Source organism: Mus caroli, unplaced genomic scaffold (genome assembly GCF_978045245.1).
Source record: "Mus caroli unplaced genomic scaffold, Mus_caroli_1 scaffold_6, whole genome shotgun sequence".
NCBI classification, from domain to species: domain Eukaryota; kingdom Metazoa; phylum Chordata; class Mammalia; order Rodentia; family Muridae; genus Mus; species Mus caroli.
Window position 1 is genome coordinate 75,290,440 of NW_028227261.1, and position 8,765 is coordinate 75,299,204.

The 8,765-nt window shown below is 39.4% G+C and overlaps 1 pseudogene; it reads left to right on the forward strand.

Annotated features, from left to right (window-relative positions):
• Nucleotides 1–595: 595 nt before the first annotated feature.
• On the forward strand, nucleotides 596–1,390 carry LOC147004268 (large ribosomal subunit protein uL24m pseudogene; annotated as a pseudogene).
• The last annotated feature ends 7,375 nt before the right edge of the window (nucleotides 1,391–8,765 follow it).

The window sequence follows — 8,765 nt, forward strand, 5'->3', positions numbered from 1 at the left end:
TTCAGTAACTGAAATAATAAAAGCAAGATTTATAAAACGAGTGCTTAGATTGATAAATTGTGCCTTTAACCTTATCTAACTGTTAAAACAATCCAGGAAGACATCTATCAGAAAGATGTCAATGACAACAATTACCCTGCTATTTCCCCGAGTTTTAGGAGCAAGAAAGGTAAAACAATGAACTCAGGGAGAAAAAATCACACTTTTGGAATCCTAATACTGATGGCTAAGAAAGACATCCCTCTGCTCTAAGGTAATGCTAAGGTGGTTTGATTTCTACACTCAGAGCAAGGATTTGATGGACTAGAGGAGGTATTTGAGAGAACAATAAAAGGCATAGAAACAAAAGGTTTTTTGTAAAGTTTTATTTGAGTATCTGGAGACATGACTTACTAAACCAGTTCTTGCCTAGCAAGAAAAAGATCCTGGGTCCAATCTCTAACACTGAAAATTAAAATACCAAGTCTCAACTCAAAAATCTCCTTTTAAAACACTGAATTCAACATCTATATAGTAGTTTCCGAAACAGAAACAAAACCTAAGCTCTGAGTTCAAAGCTCTGGGTGTCCTGGATCAATTAGAAAGATGTAAGTTGCGGGGAGCTGGCAAAGTTTTTGAGTGTTTCCCTGGTGAGATTTCTCGAATCTAGCTATGCGGCTCTCAGCCCTGCTGGCCTTGGCATCCAAAGCCACTCTCTCCCCCTTCTACCGCTATGGAATGAGCCGTCCAGGTTCCATAGCAGACAAAAGGAAGAATCCTCCATGGAGCAGGCGGCGCCCAGTAGTGGTAGAGCCCATCTCTGATGAAGACTGGCACCTATTCTGTGGAGACATGGTAGAAATCTTAGAAGGCAAGGATGCTGGGAAGCAAGGCAAAGTAGTCCAAGTTGTTCGGCAGCGAAACTGGGTTGTCCTGGAGGGGTTGAACACGCATTACCGCTACATTGGCAGAACCAAGGACCACCGAGGGACCATGATCGCTAGTGAAGCTCCCTTGCTTCATCACCAGGTCAAGCTAGTGGATCCTGTGGACAGGAAACCCACTGAGATCCAGTGGAGATTTACTGAGGCAGGAGAACGTGTTCGAGTCTCTACAAGATCTGGGAGAATTATCGCCAAACCTGAATTTCCTAGAGCAGATGGCATTGTCCCTGAAACATGGACTGATGGCCCCAAGGACACATCAGTGGAAGATGCTCTTGAAAGAACTTATGTGCCCCGACTAAAGACATTAGAAGAAGATGTGATGGAGGCCATGGGGATCCAGGAGACTCGAAGATTCAAGAAAGTTTATTGGTATTGAGCCTCAGAGTGCTGCTTCTGCCTGTCCAGTTTTCACCTTGACGGTAGAGGCCTTTTTTCTAAAACACCAATAAAGAGCCTTGAGAGCAGCCGCTGTCCACACCAAAAAAAAAAAAAAAAAAAAAAAAAGAAAGAAAGATGTTTTGTAGCAATGAATTTTTTTTTTTTTTTATTTATCGATGCTTGGGAGGCATGTTTGTACCTTTCAGTTCAGAAAAGCTTCAAACTCAGGATCTTCACGCCTCAGCCTCCCAAGGGCTGAGAATGCAAAAATGTTATCTCACCAAGCATCACAATAATATTTATACAATTATATATCTGAATATACCTTGAATCAAAGGCATCTTAAAGGCAAATATTTATTTGGAGCTAGCTAAAATATTTAGAGGTTTAGTCCACTAATAGTGTATCAGAGAACATGGCAGCAGGTTGGCAGTCATGGTGCCAGGGAAGGAGCTGGGAGTTCTAAATTTTGATCCGAAGTCAATGAGAAGTGACTGTTTTCCAAGCAGTTAAGGGAAGGGTCTCAAAGCCTATGTTCACAATGATGCACTTCTTCCAACAAGGCCACACCTACTCCCATAAGTCTGAATCTACTTCCACATTGCCACACCTCCCAATGATTCCACTCCCTCTACAAAGCTTATTCAAACTGCCACAGTACTTTTCAGAAAATTGGTAAAATCTATTTTCATACCTACTTTAACATTGCTTTCCAAAATGACTAATTTGAAATGATTTGTCATATTATTCATATTGGAATATTAAATGCAATAGAACATAATTTGGTAGTATATTCATACTGTCTTCCTTGAGATTTTTACATTATCTATAATTTCTTAGAAGTTTGATTCTCATGTAATTTTCTCATTGCACTTGTATTTGCTACCTCTTGCCCTATACAATGTTTTGTTGTTGTTATTGTTGTTTTTTTTTTGTTGTTGTTTTGTAATAGATTCCTTCTATGTATAAAACCCCAGCTGTCCTAGAATATATTAGGTGGACTATTCCTCACATTATTAATGATGATATGTTGTGCCTGAAGACAGGAACCTAGCATAGCAGCGCTCTAAGAAGCTTTACACAGATACTGACTGAAACAGATGCAGACACCCACAGACAAATAATGGACAAAGATCAGGGACCCCTGTCGAAAAGTTATAAAAAGAATTGAAGTTCCTTAAGAAGATGGCAACACCACAGGAAGACCAACAGTGTCAACTAACTTGAACCACTGGGAGCTCCCAGAGACTGAGCTACCAACCAAAGGGCATGAAGTGAGAGGGGACTAGATAAAGCCCTCCCAACACATAAGTAGTAGAGGGCTGCCATGTTTGGCATGTTTGCCTAATCTTTACGAGACTTGGTGCACCAGTATGTGGGAATGGGGGGGATGGGGGGGGCAAGAGATCTATTCTCTTCAAGGGGAGAATAGATGGGGGCATAACATTTAGGATGTAATTTATTAATTAAGAGAAAGAAGGACAGGCAGAGAGACAGGAAGGAAGGAAGGAAGGAAGGAAGGAAGGAAGGAAGGAAGGAAGGAAGGAAGGAAGGAAGGAAGGAAGGAATGAGGGAATGAGGAAGGGAGGGAGGGAGGGAAGGGAGGGAGGGAGGGAAGGAAGGAAGGAAGGAAGGAAGGAAGGAGGGAAGGGAGGGAGGGAGGGAAGGAAGGGAGGGAGGAAGGAAGAAAAATTCTGAATCTGGGCTTTCTACAAATGGTTATCCTGCACAAGACATATGTCTAGTTGAACAATTTTATATTTTATTTACTTTTATTAATTTACTAAAACATATTATGTTTGGTATACATATATATAATTACGTGTTATGCTTGACTGTTTAGGGTGGTGCTCAGAAATACAATTGCTATTGAAGGGTAAAAGTCAACATTGAGTATAACTTTTACTCCTTAGCACCTTTCTTTCTTTCTCTCTCAATTTTCTTAACTAATTTGAGACAAGGGTTCTGATGGAACCTAGTGAGAGCTCATTTGGTCCAGAATGACCGGCCATCAAAATGCTGAACTCCAAGTTTGTCTCCATACCAGCAAAGAAATTACATATTCTATAAGCATTGTGGGAGGTGGGGCAGCTATTTATGTGGATATTAGCAATTCTAACTCAGGTATTTATGCTTATATAGCATAAACATGACACACTGCAAACCACATGTTCTAAAAAATTTTAGTTTTTTTGGCTAATATGCACTTATAAGTGAGTACTTACCATGCATGTCCTTCAGGGTTTGAGTTACCTAACCCAGGATGATATTTCACATTCAGTCCATTTGCCTGCAAAATTCATGAAGTCTTCATTTTTAATAACTGACTAGTATTGTATAAATGAACCACATTTTCTGTATCTATTCCTCAGTTGAGGGGCAACTGGGTTGTTTCCAGCTTCTGGCTATTACAAATAAGTCTGCTATAAACATGGTAGAGCATGTGACCTTGTGGTATAGTGGGTCATTGTCAAGGTTTGAATATGCCCTGCCCAAGGAGTGGCACTATTTAGAGGTATGGCCTTCTTGGAATAAGTGTGTCACCCTGGGTTTGGGTTTTAAGTCCCTTATTCTAGCTGCCTGGAAATTAGTTTTCTGTTAGCAGACTTCAGATGAAGATGTAGAACTCTCAACAGCTCTAGCAACATGCCTGCCTGGATAATGCCATGTTCCAGCCTTGATGATAATCTACTACGCCTTTGAACCTGTAAGTCAGTCTCAATTAAATGCTGTCCTTATAAGAGTTAACTTGCTCATTGTGTCTGATCACAGCAGTAAAACCTGAGTAAGAGCGGCATCTTTTGTGTGTTTTTCCAAGAATGTGCCTGTGTCCTCAGGAAGAACTATTTCCAATTTTCTGAGGAACCTCCAGATTGATTTCCAGAGTGGTTGTACCAGTTTGCAATCCTATCAGCAATGAAGGAGTGTTCCTCTTTTTTCACATCTTTGCCAGCATGTGCTGTCACTTGAGTTTTTTATCTTAGCCATTCTGATTGGTGTGAGGTGGAATCTCTGGGTTGTTTTGATTTGTATTTCTCTGATGACTAAGGGCTTTGAACAATTCTTTAAGTGCTTCTTGGCAATTTGAGATTCTTCTGTTTTTAATTCTCTGTTTAGGTTTCTACTCCAGTTTTTAATGGGACTATTTGGTTTTTTGGGAGGGAGGTTAACTCCTTGAGTTCTTTATATATTTTGGCTATTAGCCTTCTATTAGCCCCACATCTGTGTGGGGTTAGTGAAGATATTTTTCCCAATCTGTAGTTTGCCAATTTATCTTGTTGAATGTCTGTTTAATAAGATATTCAAATGACTACTCCACCTTTGTTTCTTGGGTCCATTTGCTTAGAACAATTTTTCCAGCCCTTTAATCTGAGGTTATGTTGCTCTTTATAACTTGTGGACAACAGAATGTTGGATTCTGTTTTTCCATCAATTCTGTTAGGGAGTATCTTTTTCTTGGGGAATTGAGTCCATTGATATATAGAGAGATTACTGATCAGTGATACTATTTCCTGATGATTGATGTTGGTTATATTCATTTGTGTGTGTATGTGTGCATCAGTTGGTGGGTGTGGGTGTGCACGTATGCACATATGTGCACACACACACACACACACACTGCCTTTGTTTTTGCTACGATGGAATACTTATTCCTGTGTTTTCTTAGATATAATTATCCTACTTGTGTTGGAGTTTTCCTTCTAGTTTTTTTTTTTTCTTGTAGGGCTGGATTTATTGGTTGATATTGTTTGATTTTGGAATTACCTTGAAATATGTTGTTTTCTCCATGTATGATGAATGAGAGTTTTGCTGGGTATGGTAGTTTAGGATTGTATCTGTGGTTTTTAGAGGCTATAAGATATTTGTCCAGACGCTTCTAGCTTTTAGTGTCTCTTTGGAAAAGTCTGTAGTAATTCTAATAGGTCTGCCTTTGTATATTACCTGGCCTTTGTTCTTGCAGCTTTTAATATTCTTTGCTCTGTAGATTTTGTGCTTTGATTATTATGTGGTTCTAGAATTTTATTTTCGTGTCTAGTCATGTTGGTGTTTTGTAAGCTGCTTGTATATTTATATGCATATCTTTCTTTAGGTTGGGAAAGTTTTCTTCTATGATTTTTGTTGGAAATACTTTCTAGGCCTTAGATCTGAGACTCTTCACTCTCTTTTATTCTAATTCTTTTTTTTTTGTTGTTTTGTTTTTGTTTTTCATTTTGTTCTGTTCTGTTTTGTTGTTGCTGCTGCTGCTGTTGTTGTTTTTCAAGACAGGGTTCCTCTGTATAGCTCTGGCTGTCCTGGAACTCACTTTGTAGACCAGGTTGGCCTCGAACTCAGAAATCCACCTGCCTCTGCCTCCCGAATGCTGGGAATAAAGGTGTGTGCCACCAGGTCCAGCTTTATTCCAAATATTCTTATGTTGGGTCTTTTCATACTATTCCAGATTTTTTGGATGTTTGTGTCAGAAATTTTTTAGATTTAACATTTTCTTTGACTGATTTAGCAATTCTTCTATGGCAAGTTCTGTACTTGAGATTCTCTCTTCCATCTCTTTATTTTGTTAGTGATTCTTTCAACTCTTATTCCTGTCTTCTTCCATAGATTCTCCAACTCCAGAATTTTCTCAGTCTTTGTTTTCTTTATTACTTCAATTCCTGCCTTCAGGACTTCCACATTTTTATTATTTCCTTGACCCATTTAATTGCATTTTCCTGTATATCTTTAAGGGACTTATTTGTTTCCTCTTTAAAGACCTCTATTTGTTTTATTGTATTTTCCTGTATTTCCTAAGGGACTTATTGAAATCCTCTATCATCTTTATAAGATTAAATTTAAAGTCATTTTCTTATGCTTTTGTTAGAATGTCCAGAGCTAGCTGTAGTGGGCTAGCTGTGCTCTGAATGTGTTTTACTGTCCTGGCTTTAATTTATTGCATTCTTTTGAGTGCCTTTAGACATCTTGATGCCTTTTTTCTTCCTGGATTTTCTTGTTGTAGTAGATGTTGGCAAGTGGACTGACCTCAGTGATCCTGGTGTGGCAGGCCTCTGATGTATATCCTTGGAATTATGTTTCCAGATCATCAGGTCTGTATGGTTTTGGATCTGCAGCTGTGATGAAGTTAAGCAGAAAGGTGCTGAGAGAACAGATGTTCTCTTGGGCTAGCAGGCTTCTTGGGGCACACTGGCATAGCCCAGAGGACTTCAGAAGACTTATCTAGCAGGAAAGTTGGGTGAGGTAAGGAAAGCTAACCTTTATGATTCAGGATCCACAGGTCTGATGAAAGTAGGTAGAGAGGTATGGGAAGAATGGATGTCCGGAGTAGGATGCTTAGTTTGATTTTTATTTATAAACTAATGAGAATGTAGTTTTTGTTTGAAAGTAGTATTTGCATAATTGAAAAATCAAAATCTCCAAATGCATTTATCTTCCTGAGTCAGTGAGACCACAGTATTAGGTATGACAAGCTAGTCTTGAGCTCATTGTGCAATGGAGAGTGAACAAGACAGATGGGAGGCGTTGCCCTCTCTATTTGTTGTGGGATCATTTGGCTATAGATTATTGTAGGTCTCATTGGGTCCTAATTCCACTATTGTGTGTTATCATTACACAGGAAACTCTGCATTTGATTATTCTAGTAGCTCTGACAAAACACATATGGAGTCAACATTTTCAGAGATCTTATTAAACATGATTTTATAAAAGTTCTTAAAGAATTTGTTGTATTTTGAAATACTAAGTTATCTGTGATTACATTTTAATTTTCATTTTTTAAAAATTTTTATTGTTTTTTTGTAAATTTTCCATTATATACCGAAATTCCACTCATGTCCTCCTCACCTCATACATACTCCCAACCTTTGCAAATTTCCCCTACATCAGAGAAAAAAATCTCATTGTTGAAGATGCAGTTTGTCACAGTGTGTCCCACAGTATATACTTTGTCCATACTTTGTCCACACATTTGATTCTCTCAAATATCCTGTTGCTGCCCTATGACTTTGTGATCCAGTAGTTTTGGGTCTATAGGATTAACTCCTTCATGTGTTCTAGTGTGGGGCAGTGGGTATGGGGGAATAAAGGGAGTGGGAGAAAATCTGTGTCCTGCCAGAGTTCTGGTGCTCTGGGCAGGCAAACACAGAAGGACTGATGCACAATTTCCATGCTGCCCCATGGCTGAGGGGGGAAAGGGCATGAAGAGAGGGAGGCAGAGGCGCTGTGTCGTTCCCATGCAGGCAAGAGTCCTTGGTCTGGTCCTTGGCTGCAGTGCAGAAAGGCCTTTTGGTGGGAGGTTAGGGGAAAGCCTATCCCATCATTCAAGCACTCGGGCTTGATGAGCAGAGACAATCTATTGTTTTAGAGCTTTATTGTTGAAAGGCAGAGAGAAAGAGAGAATGTAAAAAGAGGGAGAGAGGCCAACCATAGCCATGTGGAGAGAGGGGGTAAGGGAGGGAGAGAAAGAGGGCTAGAAATGAGAGTAAGAAAGGTGAAAGCTTTAAGAGGGACTAGCTCTCCAGCATACCACCAGTGCTGAAGCCAAAGGGGAAGGGATTTTTCCCTCACACCACTCCACAGCAGACAAGAGGCAAGGCTGGCTCTCATGTCCTCATACCCTTGGTTTAGCTCACCTGTAACTCTCACATCTACAGTTATCTCTACTATGCTGCCCAGGTGAGATACAGGGCCTGTTGTCCTGAGGGTGGCAGCAGTTGAGGGGCAGGGATAGATCTACTGCTCTCATAACCAGGTCAGGGCCATCTCTCTTACCTACCAACAGTGGCAAGGGCAAAGGAGGAGTGAAGTGATATCTATAGCTCTGCTCTTAATTCTGTGGTACTCACAGCACTCCAGCCTCTCTCTGCACCTCAAGTTTGGTTCTCCATATGTATTTTTATCTGTTATGTCTATGACCTCCTGAATTTTCTGGAGCCTCTTAAATGGGTGTATGTACATATACATGCTATATGATATGTGATCTGATAGTCAATAATTTTAATCAATATTGAAAAAAAAAGAACACATGACTACCTTGGGTGGATTTATCAAAAGAATAGTAGAAATATCTGGTAAAATTCTGCTATTGGAAATAACATACTTTGTGGACTCATTAAACAAATTCTGATATTGTGAAAAGCCACAAATGTATTTTTTTTGTATTTCAGACATGGTGTTCTTATGACAAGGTATGAGCTGTATTGCAGCAGTTCAAGAAGCAGAAATTTTAATTTTATTTATTGATCAAAATCATGTTAAATCTGAATTTTCCCAAGTCATGGGAAATAAATAACAATTTCAACATCAGGCATTGGCATTGCCGATGTCTTAAGGATGTTCATGTTTTTCTTGACTTCTCTGATTGTAGAACAATTGAGATGACAGGGCGTTTTGTCATGTTACTTTTGCATTTTTTTATATAGAATTACACGACTAGATGCTATAGGTTTCATTTGCTCATGGTGGAGATAACAC